This window comes from Balaenoptera musculus, chromosome X (genome assembly GCF_009873245.2).
Source record: "Balaenoptera musculus isolate JJ_BM4_2016_0621 chromosome X, mBalMus1.pri.v3, whole genome shotgun sequence".
Classification (NCBI taxonomy): domain Eukaryota; kingdom Metazoa; phylum Chordata; class Mammalia; order Artiodactyla; family Balaenopteridae; genus Balaenoptera; species Balaenoptera musculus.
Window position 1 is genome coordinate 111,086,428 of NC_045806.1, and position 26,288 is coordinate 111,112,715.

Here is a 26,288-nt window from a genome sequence, read left to right on the forward strand (position 1 = left end):
TAGTAAGGGATGCAGATGGTTAGAAAATAACCCATCTCCTCTTCCACCATTTGACTGAGCTGCTCTCTTAAGAGATCATCAGTGATGGCCTGCTGCCCAAGTCTAGTGACCTCTTTTTAAGAATCAGCCTTCTCGGCAATCTTACTCCTGTGACATCTGAGGAAAGACCTGATTGAATTTAAACACCAAGCCCTGCAAATATCTAGAGGAAGAGCTTTCCAGGCAGAGACAGGAACAAGTGCAAAGGCCCTGAGGTAGCAGCAGGCCTGGTATGTTTAAAGTGAAGCAAGGAGACGGGTGTGATTAGAGAAGGATGGGCACAGGAAAGAGCAATAAAATATGAAGTCAGTGAGAAAACAGGGGCCAGGCTATGCAGGCCTTTGCAGGCCATGGGGAGGACTCAGTCTTGTATTCTTTGTGAGATGAAGTGCCACTACAGGATTTTGAACAAAGGAGTGACAAAACCTGAATTAACATTTTCAAAGGATCTTGATTTCAGCTTGACTGCCGCGGGGAGAACAGGCTGTAAGGGAGCAATGGTGGAAGCCAGGGAACCAGCCTTTGACAGTGATCCATGTAAGAAATGACGGTGGCTTGCTATGGAAAACAGTATGGATGTTCCTTAAAAACCTAAAAAGAGAGTTGATCTCACCATATGATCCAGCAATCCCACGCCTGGGCATATATCTGGAAAAGACGAAAACTCTAATTCGAAAAGATACAGGTACCCCAGTGTTCACAGCAGTACTATTTACAATAGACAAGACATAGGAGCAACCTAAATGTCCATTGACAGAGGAATGGCTAAAGAAGATGTGATATATATATGTGTGTGTGTGTATGAATATTACTCAGCGATAAAAAAGAATGAAATATTGCCATTTGCAGCAACATGGGTGGACCTAGAGATTGTCATACTGAGTGAAGTAAGTCAGTCACAGAAAGACAAATATCATATGATATCACTTATATGTGTAATCTAAAAAAGTGATACAAATGAACTTATTTACAAAACAGAAATAGATTCACAGACACAGAAAACAAACTTATGGTTACCAAAGGGGAAAGGGGGTCAGGGAGGGATAAATTAGGAGTCTGGGATTGACAGATACACACTACTATATATAAAGTAGATAAATAGCAAGGACCTACTGTATAGCACAGGGAACTGTATTCAATATCTTGTAATAACCTATAATGGAAAAGAATCTGACAAAGAACAGATATATATGTATGTATGAATGTATGTATAACTGAATCACTTTGCTGTACACCTGAAACTAACACAACATTGTAAATCAATCATACTTCAGTATAAATAAATAAAAAGAAATGGTGTCTTGGAAGAAGATGGCAGAGGAGATGGTGGTGAGGGAGGTCAGATTCCAGATATATTCTGAAGGCAGAGTAGGCAGAATTTGCTAACGGATTAGACGTGGCCTGGGAGAGAAAAAGACACATGAAAGATACTCTGAGGACTTGGGGGAGTAGAGGTGCCATTCACTGAGGTGGGAAAGATTGTTAGAGCAACAAGTTTTGGGGGAAAGTCAGGAGTTTGTTTTGGGGCAGGTGAAGTTTGAGATACCAATTAAGCTTCCAGTGGCAATTGGGGCTGAGAAGTTGGCTCTACGAGTCTGGAGACCAGGGGAGAGTTCAGGCCGGCGATGCACATGGAAGCCAAGCCTGTCCCCAGCCTTCCAGCGTCCTCTCCAAGCAAGCTCCACGTGCCTCGACTGACGTCCTCAGCCACGTAGTGTAAGAACAACCTTGCCTGAAGCCAGCCTGGCCTCCTCACGCATCTTGCTCACCACCCTGGCCTTTGTTCTCAGGACTCGTTTGGCCTGATAAAGCGGGAGTTCTAGTGATGGCAAAAGCTGCTTAAGAAAGTACGATATTGATGGGTGCGATGTAGATCCTGTTTCCCTGACGAGCTATCTTTCACTGAAGAAACACATTTTTGATGAAGTTTCTTTTCTTCTAACACGTACAAGCATCAGAATATGAAGATCTGGATAACTTCAGAATGGAGTCTTAGATGCCAAAGAGAGACCAACATTCAACCAAATTCATCTGGAGGGGGACCTACCATCAGGCCATGCACCCTCAAGTTAAGCTCTTGGGCTATTATTTTAGGGGGAGTTGGTAAATTGTAAGCAAAGCAAGAAAATCACAGTGTTTTGTTTTTTGCAAAAACCAACGAAAGTGAAATCAACCACATACTACAACCTGTCTGGAGCCTCATTTTTTGCTGCACTCAGTTTGTCTTCTAGGCACCTGATTAGCTCCTTACTAAAGTCATTTGCTGGCTGCTGGGAGCTTGACAAGTGCTAACTATTCTCATCAGCTCCCCAACCCCGCAAACTAGATTCACAAAATTAAAAGTGGCAAAATTGGAAAGCCTGGAGAACACAATGTGTTCCAAATTATCCACAGAGCTTTAGAAACACAGACAGGTATGCAGACAGAGTTGGGCATGAAAATGCATGGTAGCTTATTTGAGTTTCCTCATCCTCAAGTGGTACTAGCCCCTCCCTACACGCCCTCCCCCCATAGAAGGTTCTGTTGGGGGAGCTGAAGTAATGGTCATATGTACAAAGCCTGACATCTGAGTTCTCCTTCCATTTGGGCGTGAGAGGTCATTTACAGATCCTCACATAGCTACTCTTCTGAGCCTGTAGAGGAAAGAAAGACGGCCATACCAGTCAGAAAACGACTCGACAGTGGCCCTCAGAAGGCTAGGCCAGTGCCAGGCAAAGGAAAGCTGCCAATTCCTCAGATCATCATGGTAGTATCAAAAGTGAGCAGACGATTGTGTGGATCTGGCTGGTCCGCTTTGTAATTCAATGTCCATTGGCCCACCATAATATTGGCCTTATCCTATTTTTGTGAAGCTAGCAGACGCATCTCTGCAGTCAGTCTGTCTGTCTGTTTGCACACCTGTCTGTGTATATTTTCTACCTACCCACCTGCCTGTCCTTTTCATTTCCTTAGCACCCAAAAGTAGAACTAGAGAGTTGGTAAGTTCCATAGAGTCGCCTTCTGGCACAACCCCTCATTTTACAGATGGAGAAACCGAGGCCCAAAGAGAAGTGACTGAACCAAGGTCTCAGAGTGATTTTAACAGCAGAATTGGAATGTTAATCCTAAGTTGGCTGATTTTCAATTCTTGGTCTTTGTCCATCTCTGACTCAGCCTCCTGCTGCTTTGTTCGTCTTCCTTTCTTTTTTAAAAAAATTTTTTTAAAATTGAAGTATAATTGATTTACAACACTGTGTTAATCACAGCAAAGTGATTCGGTTATTCACATATCCTGTGATAAACCATAATGGAAAAGAATATAAAAAAATTAAAAAATAAATTTTACAAAACGTCTTCCTTTCTTTATCTCTGCATTTCTGCTCCTCTCTCCGTCTTTGTCTCTGTCTCTGGTACACACAAGCCTTGGGAAATTAATCTTGGTTTGGCACGTGCCTTACTTTTGCAACATTTTCTCACAAATGCTCACATCCCTATAACATAAATACTTCGTCAACCCCCATTAATTTACTGCATTGTCTCAGCTCCAAGCTCTGGTCATGTCTTGGTAATATCTCCTCTTGCTAAAAAGGCCAAACTAAGCACCTTTATTATTCCACAGATGTTGCTTTCACCTGTGGGATTATTATAACTCAGAAATATCTCAAGGCTAGTTACTTGAATTAATTTTTATGATACCTCTTCTACCCCCAAGTTGACCCTGACCTTAGAGTATTTAAAATATTGTGCATATTTCCCCATGGCAAATCGAGAATCCACTTTTAATTTGATCCATACTTTTCCAGTGTAACTTGCTGATAGTTAAAAAAAAAAAGAAAGAATATTGCTTGCTTTTTCATCCCCAATTTAAAAAATAACACTATAATCTATTGCATATTATACACAAAACAGCTTTCAACTTGAAAAGTCACAAAAACAGAGAGAATACTCTCTAGAGGTTTCACAAATCCTGGAGAATGTGACTTGCCACTTTCTGTTTTCTTTGAATTTATATGAGAAAGGAAATGAGCATATTTCTTTGTGACGGATATGGTTTCCAGTTGTTGTCTGTTTTAGATTATAAGCTCCCAGAAGACAGGGCTGTCTTAATCCTCTGCTCAGTGGCTATTTAGTGTTTGATGTAAACAGGCAATGAATCTGCTTTTGCCTCAGCTGCAGTTGCTGCTAGAAATGGAGCTGGTGTTGCAAAAAGAAAAAAAAAAGAAAATCAAGGCTGGCTTCTCACAACAGGTCAGCTGAGGGTTACTCTGACCCAGTCTGATTCTGCATTCAAGGACAAACTCTAGAATATTCCTTATAAATTCCACTTATTTTGAAGCTAGATTTCACAATTCTACCTGCCTTTAAAAATTGGCAAATAGATTTTGTAAAATTGAAGTATAGTTGATTTATAATGTTGTGTTAGTTTCAGGTGTACAGCAAAATGATTCAGTTATATGTACATATATATCTATTTTTTTCAGATTCTTTTCCCTTATAGGTTACTACAAAAGTAGAGTTCCCTGTGCTATAGAGTAGGTCCTTGTTGGTTATCTATTTTATATATAGTAGTGTGTATATGTCAGTCCCAAACTCCAATATGTATGCAGGTGAATCATACCAAGGCTGCAAAGAGATTTATTTCAGGTAAAGAACATGAGCATACCTGCTCCATCACTTGCTCTCATAGAATAGTTCCCTCAGTCACTTCTGACCCAATAGCCTCAACCTAGCACAGACTCTTTAAGGTACTAACTGTGTACCTTTATATTAGCATGCGCCATATTCCGTCACACATTTATTCCTGTCTCCCCAATTCGACTGGGCGCAACATAAAGGCAGCATGTCTCTCTGATTCACCTTTGTGCCCTCAGTGCCTGGCACAGTGTCTGGCAGAGCAGTTGCTCAAGTAGACACCCCCAGAGCAGATCAATGCTTTTCAAAGTGGGGGGGCTAAAATGACACTAAAGATGCAATTAAATGGCAATCATTGGCTTCCTCCCATTTTACAAAACCATCTTTATTAGCCCCCTTTACTGAGGACACAATCAAGATTTCTAGAACACATGGAATCACTAAAGAGAAGTGGACACCACTTACGTTAGCCCAGGAAGGAGCACACAAAGGGTTTTCGATTCTCCTATCATAGCTTCCTCCATCCGTTCATCTTAACATTGTTGCTTATAAACATTTTCTTTTTTCCTACACTCAAATTGATATATCTCATCAAAATGGTATATTAGCATTCTACAGATTTATTTGATACAAAATAGCATACGTGAAATTTCATTTTATTAGGGCTAATAAAATGAAAGGACTAAATTATAAGCTGTCATCACCAAATTTCATGCATTACAGCTGTATTACATAGTATGAAATATCTCAATATTTATTTTATATCCCACTCCCAATCCTAGGATAATTTTTACCAACACAATAGTTAAAGTCATTTGCCAATGATGACAAGGATTAACCAGAATAAAAGAGAAGCAGGGAAATAGAGACAGTGCTATTGATAGCGAAATATGCCTAAATAATCATTGAAGGACAGTACCCATTGCTTGACTCCTTTCACTGCATTTAAAAACAAAGAAGTGTATAGCACTACTAAGCACAGAATGTATTTTTATTGGCACTCAAAAAATATTACATTAAGTACATATAACCCTCATTTGGGACCAAAACTATTATCCATCGATTTGATCTTCCATATGAGACCGGGCTCCATGTCATTTTTGATGTTTCCAAAAATCATGGCCACCCACAAAGGATAAAATTTGTCCCCACTGAGTTTATTCCAAAGACAGCCCATTCCCTATCTAGCACTCTGCTTCTTTCTTTCTTTCATAACGCCTATCACAATCTGGACATGCTTTATTGACTTGCTTACTTTGGATGGTCTGTATCCATCACCAGAATGTAAACTCCCTGAGAGCTTTACCTGTCTTATTCAATTGTCAAATCCCCAGCACTAAGAATAGTGCTGGCTTATGGGAGGTGCTCAATAAATATCTCTGTAATGATTGAACAAATTAATTACAAATAAATCTTCAATTACAATACTAGACAATCACCAAGCTGGAGGTCCCCTCCTGGCTCCCCCAAATCTACTGATGGCCATCACCTGTTTCCTTCAGTCTCAATATGACTGAGCGCCCACCACATCTGATTGCAGGCCATGAAAAGAAGTGAACAAGAGTGCCTATTGCCAAGAGGTGAAACACCTCTTCCATGAGAAGAGGAAATCAGAGTTCTTGTGCTTGAGATTGTTGTAGGACAGAAGGTTGAGAAAGAGGACCATCCCCTAGTGATTCTGCTTTCACTCTGCACTCAGATTAGAAATGCAATGCTCTAGTACTCACGTTCATGTAGACTGAATTTAAAGTCGACCTCAAGAGTATTATTTTATTTATAAATATTTTACTAGCATTGTAAAATAGACACTGAAGGTGCTCATATAGAAAGGAACAAATGAGGCTTACGGAACTTTCCGGGTAGATGGCTTAACATGAGGTTTTACGATCACCGAGTATTAAACCACATGGCTCTTCAATGATATAACATTGTATGGTTTTCAGGGAATCTTCATTCAAAGCTCCTATCCTCTCATCCTATTTCATTTTCTCAAAAAACATACCAGCATTTATAACGAATTAATTTTTTGAGGTTCTCTTAGTTTATTTCACCCTTATGAATTTCAGAAAACCCTCAGTGTTTCCCACATAACCAGAAATTGTCTCATTAATTAGTCGAGAAAGGTTATTTGAGCAAAAGAATATCCCAGTGACCATTTTCCCCTGCCTAGGTTCGGAAGGTAGGCTATGGTCTAAAAGGTGTTCGTGAAAGCGTCACATAATGTTCATTTCTTCCCTGTAGCTTTTATTCCTTTTCATGCAAACAAGCTGTAATGGGCTTAAGAAACTCTTTATTTTGCCTCATGCATCATCTGTGACATTGTCAAACCAATTCATATGAAAAAATCAGAGGAAGACTATGCAAGGCTCCTCAGAAAGTCTTATGCACATTTACATTTAATATAGGAACAATCAGTAAAAGCCACTAAAAGGCCCACGTATGCCCGTTTAGACTGACTCTGACATTCCACAGTTGTACATGAGCAGTTTTCTTTTAGGGCTCCCGAAAAATGAACAAGAATTCCCAGAGAAGAGGAGGTAAACTGTGCCCCGTGGTGAGCAGAAATAAAGTTGGAAATTGTAAAAGCCATGAGAAAAAGACCAATGTGCAACCAAATGCCTTTTACACATGGTGTCTGGCATACCCAGGGCCCAAATCATGAAAGTTGAAAAGTTTTCAAACTGCATCAGGCCTTGACGAAGCCCCTTTATAATTCCAGTGTCTGGCTGATAAGGCGATGCTGAGCTGTCCGGAAAATCAACGGAGCAAATTGGATGGGCAGCCAATGAAAGTGAAGGGACAGGAAGCCCCATGGTGCCACAGTGACAGTCATTTTTTTTTCCTAGGTGCAATTTTAGGATTTCAAAGAAGGCTATTTGCCAAATAGGAAATATTTCAACTCTGGAAGGGGAACAGAAATAATCTAGTAATTTCTACCTTGTGAAATAGTGTTCTCCATTTTACGTGCTCATAAGATCTCCTATGATATATAGTTGTACTACGAATGCTCTGGACAAGACAGTGAGACCAAACTAATGGAAAATATTGCGCACACACACACAAAAACCATCTAGAAGAGTGAAATAGAAAGACAAGGCAGAGGCAATAAACACCTGGAAAAGGATTCAAGGTACTGAGAACCTAAAATAAAAGACATTTAAATCTTTTGATGGAGAAAGGGCTAGAGCTGTAATTAAGAATGAGCATTAAAGAAATGATGTATACACTTAACCGTGGAGCCCCAGTCTATAGCCACAATTCTCCCTGTCTTCATTTATTTCAACTGAATCTCGAATTTTAGGCTCTATTTCCAATCCAGCTACTCTCTCCTCTCTGTGACCCTGGACTATCAGCTGGCCCCAAACCCTCCAAAATAAATGCACTTTACCTATTCCTAAGGGATTTTGCCCCCTTTCATTGATAAACTTCTGTGAGAATAATGAATTACCAGTGCTGTGAACAGAAGTAGCACCCAGAATTAAACAGCAAAAGCAAGCAAACAAGCAAACAAGATTCCCAGGTAGCATAGGTAATTCCAAATCAAGGCACCGGACGGGATGCAGTTGACCTGGATTCTTGTTCTGAGTCTGCCACAAACTAGCTGTGTGTACTTAGATAAGTCACTGTCTTGGTGGGTATCTATTTCTTCACCTGCACAACATTACAACCTTTTAATGAGAGCCATACAGGAACTCCCTGTGCTATCTCCCTCACCTCTTTCCATAAGCCCTATTCTTCTTCAATGTCAAGATCCTATGACGGTAAATCAGAGATGCACTTCTTTGGAGTTTCCAAACCCTCTTGGATCTTCTTCTTCGGACCCCCTGACCACAAAATCAAGCCCAACTTTTCTCTGGACTTTCAGAAGACTGAATTCCTAAAATCTAGTCATGGAGCTGATTCTTGTGTTTAGAACATGGCGAGTATCTGAATAATAAGTGGAATAGTAGCAACATAGAAGGGAGTTGCCAGTGTACTTCAGATGTTGGTGAATTTCTATCTCTTCCGCCTTCTCCAAACCCACACTTCCTGCTTCCCCATCTTCTCCCACAAAGCCCAGTGCAGCAAACGTAGGGAAGGTGTGGGGAAGTTAGGGAAGGCAAGCTTTCCAACTCCTACTTTAGTTCCTAACTGGGCTTTGGCTAGGTGCTGAGGCAGACAGCACAGCCATGGCTGCAAGAATCCTGAGTGGCCCTCTAAGAGTTAAGATGCTTTTCTTGGCACCTAACACACTAGTGGGCAACACCTATGCCATGTCATTTTGAAGCCGACTTAGAACGCCTTCCTTCGTTTTAGTGGCATTTGGTTCTTTTTGAAGATTTCCTGTGGGCAAGCTGAAAAGACAGTGAATTTTCAGATATTCACAGATAAGAAGTTGACAGTTACGTTTGTGGTGTTGAATTGTTGCCCTCGCTGGCGGAGGTTAAAACAAGAAGCAACGTTTTAACTTCTTGTGACATTTACAAGAATTGTAAAGCTGGCTTTTGCTGGAAAACTTATGCTTAATCTATGCAGTTCTGATACACTGGAAAATGTTCCTACACATCCACTTTACAAAATTAAACAGAATGTTGGAAAGAGATCTTGGCCCACGTCTCTGAAAACAACTAATTGTACCACTTTAGGGCTAGAAAGAACCTAGGGATCATCTACTTGGAACACTGGTTTTATAGATGAAGAAACAGGCTCAGAGAAAGGAAGTGCTATGTCTAAGGTCGTATAGCAGAGAGACCCTTGTCTTCTGATCCTCAAACCGGGGCTCTTCCCACCACAGAAGTGGGCAAAACCAAACGCCACCACAATTACTAACCTTTCATGCCTGTATTTTTCTTTCAACGGGTAGTTTGTCTTGAGTAACAAAAATGCTGTGAGTAATCAAGTAAAATATCCCTAAGGGTTAGTAGGCCTATTTACACCCTATGACAGGGAAGTGGGTTAATCTGCCGAATTCTAATGCTGACAAAGATAAGAAAAGTATGGAACAGAAGTTTAACAGGGAGCATACTTTGGGTTATACTTCAGGACTAGCTAAGGGGAGGTGGTCCTAATGATAGAGCGGCCAGGATCAGCAAAATTAGAATTGGTACTGAATCCAGGAAAGTACGAAATAGAGGAAACCAAAGGGCCCATACAAAGTGTTGGTGAAATCTGTACAAAACCAATAAAACAAAGAGCAAGATTCACCTCAATCACACTCCACCCATCCAGTCACTCTCTGTCCACTTTCTTTTTTTTTAATTAATTAATTAATTTTATTTTTAGCTGCATTGGGTCTTCGTTGCGGTGTGCGGGCTTTTCATTGCGGTGGCCTCTCTTGTTGTGGAGCACGGGCTCTAGGCACACGGACTTCAGTAGTTGTGGCTCCCGGGCTCTAGAGTGCAGGCTCAGTAGTTGCGGCGCACGGGCTTAGCTGCTCCGCGGCATGTGGGATCTTCCCAGACCAGGGATTGAACCCGTGTCCCCTGCGCTGGCAGGCGGATCCTTAAGCACTGCGCCACCAGGGAAGTGCCCTCTCTGTCCACTTTTGTTTTATTTTTTTCATGACATTTATCACTTTCTGAGATTAGCTTGTATATGTGTTTATTTTCTGTCTCCCTCCAGCACGTGAGCATGTGAGTGTGCACGCTCGCACACATACACCCAACATGCCCTTTAAGACACACAAGAACAGGGACCTCGCCTGTCTTATTGTCCCCAATGCCTAGAACAGTGCCTGGAACATAGTAAGTGCTCAGTGGATATGTTTTGAATGAATAAATTTGAGAAAGGTAAAAAAAGTTAGACTACAATTGAGGCAAACTGTGAGAATAAACACATCCAAGACTATAAATTCAAGGATGTTTTTATTATTCTTACTTCCAGTTAAAATAAGAGAAGTAGGATTTCCCTGCTGGTGCAGTGGTTAAGAATCCGCCTGCCAATGCAGGGGACACGGGTTCGATCCCTGGTCCGGGAAGATCCCACATGCCGTGGAGCAACTAAGCCCGTGCGCCACAACTACTGAGCCTGTGCTCTGGAGCCCGCGAGCCACAACTACTGAAGCCCACGCGCCTAGAGCCCGTGCTCTGCAACCAGAGAAGCCACCGCAATGAGAAGCTGGCGCACCGCAGTGAAGAGTAGCCCCCGCTCGACACAACTAGAGAAAGCCCGCGTGCAGCAACGAAGACCTAACACAGCCAAAAATAAGTAAATACAATAAATAAAATTTTTAAAAAAGAATAAGAGAAGTACATCAATGTCTCTAACTCATTTAGCGCAAGAGGAATAGGAACGCTGGTCAATATGTGCACCATTATTAGGACAGCTTTTGTGCCATGAAGGTCCTGAAGGGGGTGCTGGCACAGTAAAAGGGGAGTGGCGCCATCTACAGATCCATAGCAGGACTTTGGGGCATCAAGTTTGGTTTTCAAGATTACAAATGCAATGAGGGATCTTTGGGACCTGAGAGTAACCTTGAAGGGGACTTTGAAATTGATAGCTGTGTCCGAGAACACTTGGATTTAAGACTTGCAAACAAAGGGCCATGCCAAATTTCTAAAGAGGAAGCCGGGGTGCACCCAGGAAGGCAAGGAACTCACCCAGTTTTCTAGACCATTACAATTTGGAGGGTCTGATGACCTCCGCATATTCCATAGGGCAGTAATTCAACTGCGAGGGATTGTACTTAATTTTGGGAAGGAGGTGAATAAGGTCACCTTCCTTCAAAAGGAATATTGTCCCCTGTGCTAATGCTATAAGCTAGGTCTGTAGTTTCTGTAAGAATAGCTCATTTACAAAGAATTCTCCTAACAACACTATACACATTAACCAAGATTTGTCTATTCCTTTGCTCTAAGTTTTAGGTTAGACGTAATCATTCTTACTCTGGCCTGAAACACCGCGAGCCAACTTGAAATGTAAAATCCCAAAGTAATTCAATATTTGCTAAACTTAAAGGAAGTAATCAATTTCTAATTCGAATTTATGCACATTCTTTTCCCACTTTAGCACTGTCTTTATTTCCCTTAAGTTCCTCTTTGGTCATTACGATTTTCAGCAAGGTTGTAGTCATTGAATAACCTGTCACACACTGCAGATATTTTGAGACCAAATTAAACTCTCAATGTACTTGCATATAACTAAAGAAAACTGTATTAGACACTTCAGGACAAAGACCCTGTGTGTTCTGTATTGACAGCCTGTTTCTCCACAGAGAGCGTGGCGTCTAGTAGGTGTCCAGTAAATATTCGCAGAATAAATGAAAGAAAAAAAATCTATCTCCCCTCTGATAGAATTATTTTCACACATTCAAAATCTCAGGTATATCTGACCAGGCACGTGTGTATGTGTCTATTCCCACGTGCTCATCCTTCAGGATGAAGACATTATCCGTCCTCTGGGCGTGTATGTTTGTATAACAAAACACCGAAGCAAGATTCACCAGACAAACTGTCCCAAGAAAGATCATTTTAATTAACATTTCCTCAAATATACCAACATTCCAGCACCTAAAAATTGATCTCGATTTTCATTTAGGCGAGCTGTTCCTTCTTCCCTAGAAAACATACACCTTTGAAAGTTTCCATTGCCAATTTATATCTCCAGTTCATAACAGAAATTCACAGTTAACTTGTCATGCTTTCCCTGGAAAGCTCGGTTTGAACCACTTTCCTAACTCAGACTACTTTTACTTCTGCTCAGACGACTGCCCGCGACTCTTAATACTTCTTGAAGCTAGATTCCCCCATCTGCGTTCCTGAGGCAGGATGACAAAAGCCAGACTACACTTCAGCCTCCTAGGATATCCTGCCCTGGAGATGCTCAGCAGGCAATTGGAAATTGGAGTTAGCCTGGAGCTCCGGAATAAGTTAAGAATTAGAGAGGTCAATTTGGGAATCATTAGTGTAGAGGTGAAAGGTGAAGCTATGTCAGGAGATGAAATTACCCAGAATGAGAACATAGCAAGAGAAGAGAAGCAGATCAATGACAGGACCTTGGGAATTGCTTCATTGAAAGGGGCGGGGCGGGGGGGGGTGAGGAGGAATGCTGTGTGTGTGTGTGTGTGTGTGTGTGTGTGTGCGTGTGTGAAAAGAGATCCAACAAAGGAAACTTAAGAAGTGTTGAGAAGAAGACAGGAGGTAAACCAAGATAACAGAGGAACGCTTTCAAGCAAGAGAGGATGTGTAAAAGTCCCATAACCTCCAAAGAGTTCAAGAATATTGAAGCCAGAGAGGCCACTGGATTTTGAAACATGGTGGTCACAGATAGCCTTTGGGAAAGCAGTCTTTCGGGTGAACTCTGTGTGCCCATATGCGGATGTGAATAGATGTATATGCATGTACTCCAAACCACCATAAGATGAAATATTAGTATTGAAGGAGGCTGGTACTGGGTGTACCAGACAATGGTGGTAATAACCACTACCACTTATTGACTGTTTACTATGTGCCGGAAACAGTGCTAAGCACTTGATATGCCCGATCTCAGTTTAATCCTTGAAACAACTCTATAAGGTGTCTACGTTTTATATGTGAAGAAACAAAGGACACAGAGGTTAAAGAAATGACTCAAGGTCACACTGCTAGACAGTGGCAGCACCAGGATCAGACCCAAGGGCAGTTTGACTCTAAAAGCCCGTACTCTCAACCACTGAAGTAATACTTCCATATGCTGACCTTAGCGAGGTAATCTGTGCATGAGGGGAAAAGAGCTGATACATCGGTTGAGCGTCTCCTATTGCCAAGGGCTTTGCATAGGACATCGCCTTTCACATATATACCATCAACATCATGGCTATGTTTAGGTAAACTGTATAAAGTCATATTTTTAAAAATCTGATTCACTTTTTTGGAAAAAATAGTTGAAGCTGTATGATTCCAAAACAACCAGTTATAATTCAAATGTATTTACTACAATAGCTCCCAAGGGTTCGAAAGTTAAAAAAAAAAAGTGTGGCATCATTGATTTGGTGGTTGTTACTGATATTCAAATTACTGACAAACTCATCTGAAAAGTGAGGGAATTTGACAGGATAATCTTAAAGGCCTCCTCCAGCCTTGACTTTTTATGATTTTCATATGCAGGTCTAATGTCAATAGTTTTAAAGGTATGGAATATGAAACAGAATGTAAATGCAGCACAGAACTGGTTTGTATGGCAGCATCCTTTTATTCCTTAAATTTATAGAATTTATAGGGCCTACTGTTAAAATATTATAAAAATAGTCTTTGGTTGTTTGTGGCACTGACTGCTAACTTCAGTAAAAGCTTGGAAACTCCATCACAAAACGATACCCTGAAAATCCAGCCAAATAATTTGCTTCCAACCAACTGCAGCCCTGATAATACGGCTGGCTATAGGAAAAAGAGAGAAAGAGAGAGTGGCAAACACCCTGGCAGTTAATGTTTTTGCTGTCTATAGAAAAACAAATGAGGTTCTGGTCTGAAACAATTAGCATCGCTGTTAATTGTGCATGTGTGAAGCAATAATGCAAGGCATTTGGGATGGCTCTCACTGATTGTTCCCTTCTTTCTCTGGATTAGAAAATCCATTCAGGCAACTGAATAATAGCAAGCATTTATGCAAATTGTTAATTATGAGGCAGAGATAATCATAATCTTGTATATTTATAAAAGGGCATGTACAATGGGGATTACCAAATGAATTGTTGCTTTATTATTTTACTAGTGGTCGAAAAACATGCTAGCCTTGCAAATAGCTTTCATACATCATTCAGTCCACCAGAATTAAAAATGGCCCCCATGGATGTTTACCAAAGCCAATTCTTTTCCATCTCACCATCTGTATCCCTCTCTTCCTTTCTCACAAACCAAGAGCAGGTATAAATTAGTCTGATAATAACTTCTGGTCAAACTGATCAGCCCCATAATAAAAATAAAGAATAAGTCAAGATTTGCTTTGTAACACAGCAAAACTGTTAGAGAGAGATGATTCTGGCATGGAGCAAATTTCAAAACAAAAATAAAACAAAATTCTCGATATTTTCCCTGTGAAAGCCATTATAGGAATAATAGTTAATTGTCCATTATCTTAATGGTCATCCACTCCGTTTTATTTTACAGATGAGGAAGTCAAGGTTCAGAGCAGACATAGGACTAGAGCAAAGTCACCCCACTAGTTAGTAGCAATACCTCCATGACACATCCAATCTCTGATGCTTAAATGCCCTCCTATACTAATATTGTGTGATTAGCTGTCTATGTGTGTCTATACCATTTATCTCAATGAATTTTCATCTGATGATGGAATTAAACCCTGAATTTACTCTTCTTAGATGTCAAATAAATCCACTGAGGCCCTGATGGGAATATGGAAGCCCAGCTACTGAAAGCCAAACTGGGCATCTAAGATATGGTCAATCTGCTCTATTTTAATGAGAGTCTGCCCTAGTGGAGGAATCCTAAGGCTATAACCTTTGCTCTTCCTAACCTATCTGGCTAAGGAACAAATGATGTAGGTGGGTAGGAAGAGAAAGTAGAGACACTGGTAAACCTTTATGGAGCCAATAAGCCTAGAATAGGCCAAATACGGTACTGGTGAGCAGGATGATCTTAGAAGACCACGTGCCAAGCAACGAGAGCCACGTTTACAAAATGGCTTACAATTCTCACCGCCTCTTCAGCACTGATGGCAATATGATGTCACAGCTTGTGGCAACAGTCGTTGCCTGGAAAGACACTATTCTGTCGCATTCTCAACAGCCCCTCTCCCCGACAGTTAGGAACTTTCCTGTGTTTGATTAGATTTGCTCTGCTGCAGAGTTTATGTCACAAAGGCCCCTGGCCGATGGGATTACTCTACCTTGCAAGTCTACATATGTACATACTTTACAAGCCCTGATATTTTCCAGTAATTGATTTCCCTTCAATAAAATGCTGACCTAGTTCCCTAAACCACCATCCAGCCTAGTGACAGGCAGGTGGGCCTGAAGCACCGTGGAGAACACTTTGTTGATGGTGGGGTCTTCATAACAGAACACTCTACTGTGTCATCCAATTTCAGCAAAAACGAAAAGAAGCTAGTAACCTACTGCCCAACTGTCTGGGGTGCCGGTCCTGAACTTTCATCCCACTTCTGAACTAGGTCAGCTTTATAGCTGAGACCCTATGCTCCAGTAGTTTCAGCTGTTTTAAACTAAAAAAGAGCCCTGAAAAGAATCTGTCCAAGTGGAAACCAAACTATTTATTGTATGGAAATTAAACTGATAGGCAATGGCAGAGTCTATTTATTCTAGCTCACTTGGGTTCAGTTCAGCTAAAAATCCATTGTCACTTACCTTGCTGCATCTAGAATCTGAAAAATCCTCCACCTGTTAAAGGAACAGTAAAACCAGGTGCTAGCAAGAGCTTGGTAAGAGAGGAATTAAAATAATACAAGTTTTCCATTTTGCTTTGATAACATATTTTTCCAGCTTTCCAAACCGCAAGGAAACAGCTCATGGAGGGCTCCCCAACTTGCTCCCCACTAGCTCCTCTCATGTAGTGGGGGATTATGAATCAGAGGGCTTAAAGGGGCAGGGAAGCACTGAGAGCCAAACCTCCGAAGGGCTATGGGCTGAGAATGATAGATCCTCCACTCGGTCGTAACTAATTCCATTCCCCTTCACACATGCGATGGCAATCTAAGCAAAACACAGAAGTCAATAAACCAAAACCCAGACCACACCAAACCAAGCACTATGGCATCACTAAAACGGAAATGCCTGATTGAAAGAAGCTAGGAGGAATTTACAGGGATTTTTCATATCATCAGGGATATATGAAACACAAATAACAAAAGGAAAAGAAAAGAAAGAATGATTAGACTTTGCGGATGCTCTCCAAACAGATGAAAATTCAAAGCACACAGAAAGTGATACATAAATCGGCACTAGTTCCTTCCACCCAAATGCAAGACATCCATCAAAGTAAGCAATGTCTCTCCATTTAAAAAAATACTCATCTGTTTTCATAATATATGTCTTAAGAGTCACAAAATACTAATTCTACTACGTGAATTTCTGATATTGGCAGGGACTGGGAAGTCGTGCACGGGTCAATTGCTAATTTGAGAGTTCAAATGGGCTCAGTTAGCTTTTTGTTTTACTATATTAAGCATAGGATATTATAATGTGGTAACACTTTTGTGCCCATAGTGAGTTATATGGCCTGGATATTTTCTTGGGAGAAGTGTTTCTTTACGTCAAATATATCTGGAGGCTTTAGGAATGAGGTAAGAGAGACTTTCCATAGCCCAACTAGCAGCAGAGGGCTTGCATCAGCATTTGAGAAGCAATATACAGCTCTTTTATCAGCAGTTCTTGGCATGGCTAAGGCCCCCTTCCCTAGTTCTACGAGTTGTTAAGACTGGTGGAGAAGCAAGTGTTATGAAAACAAAAGTGATGTAGTTAATGACATCAGATCTGTTAGACAAGACACCTCCATTAGCTGACTTACCATCCAGGGCCCAATGTGATCCTCTTCCATTCCAGCCACAAGAAAGAAGTAGAGTATTCTGGCCTACCCCATGACTTAGTTTCCCTACACAGTGAAGAAAGGGTGGTACCCCTTCTACTGCACTCAGCTTCATGAACAAAATATAATACAACTTTGGGTGAAAAATAAAAACAACAACAACATGAAAACGTAAAGTTATATGTTGAATCTTAGTGCTAGAAAATTCCAAAGTCAAATATGTAGCACTTTCCAAAACTATAATTTTACTTTTGCTGCATTAATAGAAATCCTCAAATAATATAAGTATGTACATAATTTATGTATATTGATGTCTATGGGGACCAGAGCAAATTTAACTTTGCCTCTTGAGATTTTTTTAAAATTTCTATGTAAGTTTCTCAACTGTCTATTAAAGTTTGCTCAGGGATTACACTGAGGAGACTTTTGGAAGCTCATTGCCTTACCTGGGAGTCCAGGTTGCCGGAGGTGGATTATTCAATGGTGATCCAGGAAGATGTTACAGGTGCACCAATCAAAAGGGTGGGCAGTCATTGGAAGTGAATCAAATGCCATGAGGAAAAAGATAAAAAGGAGAGGCATACTGATTAGAAAAAAATGAATTAACTTTATAAGTCCATTTTACTTACACGTACACACACACACACGCACACACACACGCACACACTCTTTGGAAAGGTTCTTAAATGGAATCTTCTTAAAAAGACCCTTTAATAAAATGAAAGGATAATTATGTAATGTGATAGAGGTGCTAATTATCACTACAACAGCAATCATATTACAACATATAAGTGTATCAAATTAACACATTGTACACCTTAAATTTACACAATGTTATGTGTCAAATATATTCAATTAAAAAATCACTCCCCACAAAAAATGTGTCATTTATTATGTGACAGGCATCATTATAGGTACTTAAGGATACGGCAGTGAGTAAAACAGACGCAAATCTCTGCCTTCACAGAGTTTTACAATTTTGTGGAAGATGTTTTTATACCATCTGTTTGGAAAAGAGTTCCACAGAAATATACTGTATGTTATGAACTCTAGGAAAATGTTTCTCCTAGTTTTATTTATGTCTTTATGCATGGAGAACATATCCACTGGCATCAGATTCAACATCTGTATTAGAAAGGCTTCTCTTTCTGATTGGAAGGGACATTATTTCTTATCATGATTTCTCCGTGTGGAAACTTCCCCCCGCCCCCCACCAAAGGCTGTAAGTCAGGTTTCTTTTTAGTGAGGCCATTTGCTGTTCATAGATGGGGATTCGTGCTAACTAGAAACCTCAAATGATGACACCTACCCCCTGGCATTTACATTCTCAGGGTAGGTGCTTAATGCTTCAGAATTAAAAGTGAAGCTTTCTAAGCACACGGAACTATATCCAATATCCTGGGATAAACCATAATGGAAAAGAATATAAAAAAGAATGTATATATGTGTATAACTGAATCATTTTGCTGTACAGCAGAAATTAACACAACACTGTAAATCAACTATACTTCAATTTTCTTTAAAAAGTGAAGCTATCTATTCACTTTGACATTAAGGATCCAAATTAAGACGTAGGAAAAACAGGATGATGTAAAAATCCGAGAGCCTCTGCCTAAAAATCGGAATTCCTGGTTTCTAATCCTGTTTTACCAATGACTCATTTGATCTTGGGCAAATTCTCTTCTCCACTCTCTCAGGGAGCCATATGAAAAGAGGGATTTTCACAAGGTGGTTTCTAAAAATCCTCCAGTTCCAATATTTTTGTAATTCTCTAATAGCTTTGCCTTTCATTTTGGTGCCAAGTTAGTTAAAAGGACAGAAATCTCTAGTCGTTTTCTCAGTACAACATGCCATTAGTAGTTCAGAGAGCCCAGAGCCCCACAGTCTGAGCTTACGAGTAGATGAAAACGTGGCCAAAACAATAACAGCCAAGTTGAAATGCAGCCGATCATCATTCTGTCCAGGGAAACAGCTTTGTTTATTTGAAATAGAGAGTGACTGGTTCTCTAGGATGGAAAAGTTATACAAGTAAACTTAACTGAGAATAACAAGGAAAATCTAATTGATAAACAACTAACACCCCACCCCCTTCTCTTTCCGCTCGTGCAGCTGCTTCATCTGCCAGGAGCCTGGGATGTTGGTGATTGCTGTCAATCAGCAGAGACCTCCATAGCCACACTCTCTCAGATAAAGGCTTACATAAATGCTCAGATTTTGCAAAGGGTGGTTAAAACAAACAAAAAAACCCACCAACACTGTTTTGGTCTGATTGCAAATCTGTGGCAGACAATACGCTCCGGGAACCAATTACCTCCCACTGTTCCAGGGCTGCCAAGCAAACGGCCCATTCAAGCTCTCTGATTTGTGATACTGGATTGGTTTGCTCCCATACCCAGAGCTGCTGTGCCCTTGATCTCCCACCTTCTTCCCATGTAGGATGCCCTTCCACTCTCATCCTGGTCTGACCTAATATACTGCTGCTCAGTTACCCGCCACCTCCTTTTGTATCTTAGGCCGCATCCTCATTTGGTATCTGAAGGCCAAATACAGTATATCTTAGTGAAAAACTTATTCTGCATGTTGAATCTGGTCCCCTAAATGGGAAGGTGTCCTACACAAAGTCCCAGGTGAAAGACTCTTACTCTTTTTTTGTTTTTCCCAATTGTTATATTTTTATTGCTAATTACCATTAAGTACTTTTTAAATTTTTTATTGAAATATAGTTGATTTACAATGTTGTGTTAGTTTCAGGTGTATAGTAATGTGATTCACTTATACATTTTTTAAGATTTTTTCCATTACAGGTTATTACAAGATATTGAGTGTAGTTCCCTGTGCTATACAGCAGGTCCTTGTTGGTTATCTATTTTATAGAAGGACTCTTATTCAAACAGGTGGGGGAAAATGCAGAAGCCAGATGAAAGGCCTGGATGATTTTTAAGGCCCTAGGCAAAAAAAAAAGAAAAAGCTACTCGTCTTCGTTACTTCTTTACTTCTTTACTTGTCTTCTTTACTTTAAAGCTACTTTAAAAATGATGCCTGGCCTCAACCTTTTGCTCATGCACAAGCCTGAGAGGCAGTGGGGGGCCATGGAATAAGCCCAGGTCTCACACAGACTGGGTTCTAGTCCAGGCTCTTTCACTTACTAATTGTATGATACTGCAAAGGTGCCTTAACCTCTCAACCTTGATTTTCTCATCTGCAAAATGGGAACAAGTATAGTACCCACACGAGTAATGATGTTCAACATATTTAACAATCAATATGGTATGGGCACTGACCAATCAGAAAAGAAGCCAACTGTCAACACCCTGTGTAGACAGGCCAATGCATGCCCCAAAAGGTGGTCATAAGGATTAGATGAGATCATGCCTGGAAACCCCGTAGCAAAGTACCACGTCCAGGGTCAGAACTCAATAACTTTTGTGCATGATTATTTTTATCCAGGGAAGAAAACGAGTAAGAGAATTGTCCAACAGTATTTTGAGTGTATGGCAGGCCAGGGTCAAGACTCCTAGCCTCCTGTGGCCGAGCCCTCTTGCCACCCTGGGAACACAGGCAGCTTTTCAAAGCCAGGGTTCAAGGACATCTACATGTACAAGGCCATGTTGAAAGCAACCATATTTATTGTTATGGGGGAGGAGTATCCCCCAACATCCATGTTCTACTGTTTGACAGCTCTGCTTTCTTCCTCGTTCCATGCCAAGCCTACCAGAAACTGTGCAAACTCCAAGAAAGGGAGCTCTTCAGAGTCTGCCTCAGAAGACTAGAATCCAGAACATCCTTTCCAACCTTTACTCTGTAAGTATTTGCTTTCATCCCCTTTGGCACAACTCTGAGGCCTCCTGAGTTTGTCTTGACTGCTCCTTTCATAATGGCCTCCTTCCCCCCAGATACTAAACCTGGCTTCCAGACCCATCCTCCTGGCCTACTTTCCCTGACAGCTGACAAGATTTCAGTCCTATCCTTGCCTTTGAACAGGAACATTTTAAGACTACAGAGTCTTCTAGATCCACAGGAATGACCCTCTAAAAAATGGTTCAATCTCCAATCCCACGACATTTAGAGAGGACATTTTTTTAACATGTTTATTGGAGTATAATTGCTTTACAGTGGTGTGTTAGTTTCTGCTTTATAACAAAGTGAATCAGCTATACATATACATATATCCCCATATCTCCTCCCTCTTGCATCTCCCTCACACCCTCCCTATCCCACCCCTCTAGGTGGTCACAAAGCACCGAGTTGATCTCCCTGTGCTATGCGGCTGCTTCCCACTAGCTATCTATTTTACATTTGGTAGTGTATGTATGTCCATGCTACTCTCTCACCTCGTCCCAGCTTACCCTTCTCCCTCCCTGTGTCCTCAAGTCCATTCTCTACGTCTGTGTCTTTATTCCTGTCCTGCCCCTAGGTTCTTCAGAACCATTTTTTTTAACATCTTTATTGGAGTATAATTGCTTTACAATGGTGTGTTACTTTCTGCTGTATAATAAAGTGAATCAGCTACATATACATATATCCCCCTATCTCCTCCCTCTTGTGTCTCCCTCCCACCCACCCTATGCCACCCCTCCAGGTGGTCTCAAAGCACCGAGCTGATCTCGCTGTGCTATGTGGCTGCTTCCCACTAGCTATCTATTTTACGTTTGGTAGTGTATATATGTCCATGCCACTCTCTCACCTCCTCCCAGCTTACCCTTCCCCCTCCCCGTGTCCTCAAGTCCATTCTCTACGTCTGCGAGAGAGGACATATTTTTGATAGGGATTTGTCCCCATACCTCTCCATTTATACCACCTAAATACACTATATACAATACAATGTACAATATATAACAGAGAGCTACGCTGGCTATGTCAAAACCCTGTGGTTCATAGCTGCTGGTTTCTTATTCCCTGAAGTCATGTGGGTGGGGAGAGGCAAATGCAGCACAAGGGAACAGAAAGAGGCCTGGACAGGAAGTCAGAAGACCGAGGTCCTCTTGCTAGCTCTGCTGTGTGACCCCTCACAAGCCCACTCTCCAGAGGGGAAGATGGCTCTCAGTTTCCCTATCTGCACAGTGAGGGTGTTAGACTAGGTGCTTTCCCAAAGGCCCCTGTTCATTAGAACATTCTAAGACTTTATAATGAATGTGACTCAGGAACATTCCTATGAATAGAGCCTGGGTTCTTACCAACCAAGGCTGAGAGAGACACTCTTGCATTGCTCTGAGAGACTCTAGGGCCAAAGGCTGAGTAGACAAGCTTCTCTTCACTGGCCCACTTTTTCCATTAGGTCTCCAGACCGACCCTGGCTCCTCAGGGAACTGCACTTGGGCATGCTCGTGACCTTCTGGCCAGTGCCCGCGTGTAAGTCAGGAGTTACCTAAATTCTGCATAACAAGCCAACTTAAGGAGAGCTACTGATGGCTTAATTGTGGTCACTCTCTGAGGTTATACTTGGACTGGGTGGGAAACCTAAAGGAGTGATTAATAGGAGCAGATCAGCTGCTCTGGGCTGGAATCCTTCTAGTACCATCTCTATCAACAGCATGGAGTCATTCTCTAACCCAACATTGGATTCAGAACTCAAGTGGCCACTAGAAACGAGTGGTTTGAAAGGTCCTCCTACCATCATCAATCACAGACTCTGAGGGGCTGGGAGGTGTCTCTGGGTGATCTTTTAGAGACCATTGGTCTTGCAGAACCCTTTCCTGACCCCGAGTCTCTGTGGAGGGGGGGACTTGCTGCAGATCACAGACTGCCTCAGTGGCAGGGCCAAGACCAGGACCCAGCTCTACAGGTCCCTTTCCCTGACAGGGTACTACCCACCCCATGTCCACCAAAGCATGCCTAGGGCGGCAGGCAAGCAGGCATCTGTGTCCCCACATACAACCACACAACCCTTCAGAACAACTCAAAGAGCAATGGCTGCAAAAGACTGGGAAAACAACCCTAAAAGACCCCAAGGACTTTCAATTCTTCCTTTCCAGTAGCTGTTAAATTGTAAACACATTTTCCTAAGCTGCTCTCTCAGGTTTTGTTCTCTGCCTACACACACGTTGACTACATCACGCCGTAACCATCAGCGATTCTTCTGTTCTTTTCCTTTTGAGAAATAATACCTAATACCTGGGCCCTGTGTTGCCAAAACACCAAGCACGTTTTGGAAACAAAGTGGATCTGATGAGGAAGATTGCTACAGTCCTTTTCAAAGAGTGTTTGCTTACCTATTGGCGAGTCAGGCAATTCTCAGTTGCAGAGGTCTTCCCTAAACTGTTTGTTATCTGCAGTCATTACTGAAACTGCCCCATCAGCTCCCCCCGACACTCCTACCCACCAGTTTTTGGTAAAATCCTCCCATTTTGGCATCATAAGAGTGCCCTCTAGCGCTGATCTAATTAAGAACCTGGAGACTGAGGGATTCCTGTTTTCGTGGGAAATGGGTTTAGCTATAACTTGTCCTTGGCTGTGTTAAGATATATTCTTTCTGAAGCATCTCTAAAGCACCTACTTGACAATGTAGTCTTTCAGAAAGCAGTGAAAGGAGTGTTTTGCCACTGAACAAACAATGCAAACCAAAAACCAAAAAAAAAAAGGGAGGGCCTTAAAAGAAAACCTGGCTTGTGCTCCCTGCTGAGATGCATTCCCACTCATGATGCCGGGGTGCTGTTTGAATTATAAAAGAGGGTGCACAGACGCAGGCTGACTCCATCAATTAAAAGTTAACAGTAATTTTTTAAAAATTAAAAAAAAGTATACAATTTTTAAAGGTTACTTTCCATTTACAGTTATTACAAAATATTGGCTCTATTCCCCGTGTTGTGCAATATATCCTTGAGCCTATCTTATACCCAATACTTTGTACCTCCCACTGCCCCACACTACCTTGCCCCTCCCCCCACTCCCCACTGGTAACCACTAGTTTGTTCTCTATATCTGTGACTCTCTTTCTTTTAAAAAGTTGACAGTGATTTTTGCACGAAGAACTCTGTTCTGAAGTGCCAGGTGCCACGCCTCTACACTCAGTACCCTTGAGCAAGTGACACTAGACTAAGCACAAAGGAAAAGAAAAAGGCCTCAGCAGGTGGTGAGAAAGGGGTGAGAACAGGCTGGATGGAGAATGAGGCACCCCGAGGCCCAAGCTGAAAGAAAGAAAGACTTCCAGTACATCACCCTGACAGTAAAGAGCGAAGGAAAAGTGACGTCTGAGAACTGCAATGCGCTCCGCTTGAACAAAAGGAAGTTGGGTTGTGATACTATAATTCTGGATTCCATGGAATGTTGTGGCTCAGAGAGGCAAGAGAGAGAAGACAGAGAAACAACATAGTGGTTCACAGCTGGAGAGTCATTTTTCCCAGGATGAATCATACCTTGAGGCTCAACCATATCTGATTTAGTTGATACTTAGCCGTGTGGCTGACAGGGTCTTGGTGCTCGGCCATGTGTCAAGTCTGAGCCTCTGAGGTGGGAGAGCCAAGTTCAGGACACTGGTCCACCAGAGGCCTCCAGGCTCCATGTAATATCAAACAGTGAAAGCTCTCCAAGACTTCTCCATCGCCACGCTAAGACCCAGCTCCACTGAACGGCCAGCAAGCTACAGTGCTGGACACCCTATGCCAAACAACTAGCAAGACAGGACCACAACCCCACCCATTAGCAGAGAGGCTGCCTAAAATCATAATAAGGTCACAGACACCCCAAAACACACCACCAGACGCGGTCCTGCCCACCAGAAAGACAAGATCCAGCCTCAACCACCAGAACACAGGCACCAGTCCCCTCCACCAGGAAGCCTACACAACCCACTGAACCAACCTTAGCCACTGGGGACAGACAACAAAAACAACGGGAATTACGAACCTGCAGCCTGCGAAAAGGAGACCCCAAACACAGTAAGTTAAGCAAAATGAGAAGACAGAGAAACACAAAGCAGATGAAAGAGCAAGGTAAAAACCCACCAGACCAAACAAATGAAGAGGAAATTGGCAGTCTACCTGAAAAAGAATTCAGAGTAATGATAGTAAAGATGATGCAAAATCTTGGAAATAGAATGCAGAAAATTCAAGAAACGTTTAACAAGGACCTAGAAGAATAAAGAGCAAACAAACAATGATGAACAACACAATACAGGACATGGAAGCAACCTAAGTGTCCATCGACAGATGAATGGATAAAGAAGATGTGGCACATATATACAATGGGATATGACTCAGCCATAAAAAGAAACAGGGGCTTCCCTGGTGGCACAGTGGTTAAGAATCCGCCTGCCAATGCAGGGGACACAGGTTTGAGCCCTGGTCCGGGAAGATCCCACATGCCGCGGAGCAACCAAGCCCGTGCACCACAAATACTGAGCCTGCGCTCTAGAGCCCGAGAGCCACAACTACTGAAGCCCACGTGCCACGACTACTGAAGCCCGCGAGCCTAGAACCTGTGCTCCGCAGCAAGAGAAGCCACCGCGATGAGAAGCCCGCGCACCACAACCAAGAGTAGCCCCCGCTCTCCGTAACTAGAGAAAAACCCACGTGCAGCAACGAAGACCCAATTCAGCCAAAAATAAATAAAAATAAAATAAATTTATATTAAAAAAAGAAACGAAATTGAGTTATTTGTAGTGAGGTGGATGGACCTAGAGTCTGTCATATAAGAGTGAAATAAGTCAGAAAGAGAAAAACAAATACCGTATGCTAATACATATATATGGAATGTAAAAGAAAAATGGTTCTGAAGAACCTAGGGGCAGGACAGGAATAAAGACGCAGATGTAGAGAATGGACTTGAGGACACAGGGAGGGAGAAGGGTAAGCTGGCACGAAGTGAGAGAGTGGCATGGACATATATACACTACCAAATGTAAAACAGATAGCTAGTGGGAAGAAGCCACATAGCACAGGGAGATCAACTCGGTGCTTTGTGACCACCTAGAGGGGTGCGATAGGGAGGTTAGGAGGGAGACGCAAGAGGAAGGAGATATTGAGATATATGTACATGCATAGCTGATTCACTTTGTTATAAAGCAGAAAGTAACACACCGTTGTAAAGCAATTATACTCCAATAAAGATGTTAAAAAAGAAAAGTTGACAGTGATTTTTGAATGTGTTTTAGAGTTCCCCAGATGCAAACATCTGTATTTGTATGTTAGGTTTCAGCAATGTGTTTCCTCAATTTGATCATATACATACTTTTGCTTTGAAGGGAAGGAT

At 41.7% G+C, this 26,288-nt stretch overlaps 1 protein-coding gene across 1 annotated transcript in view; it reads right to left on the minus strand.

Moving 5' to 3' along the window:
- Positions 1 to 26,288, minus strand: part of LOC118889201 (heparan-sulfate 6-O-sulfotransferase 2-like) — a 287,709-nt gene that overhangs the window by 63,664 nt on the left and 197,757 nt on the right. Inside the window, exon 2 of the mRNA XM_036840982.1 lies at positions 15,926 to 15,958. The gene's annotated coding sequence lies outside the window, so the exon portion shown is untranslated. The remainder of the gene's footprint in view (positions 1 to 15,925; positions 15,959 to 26,288) is intronic.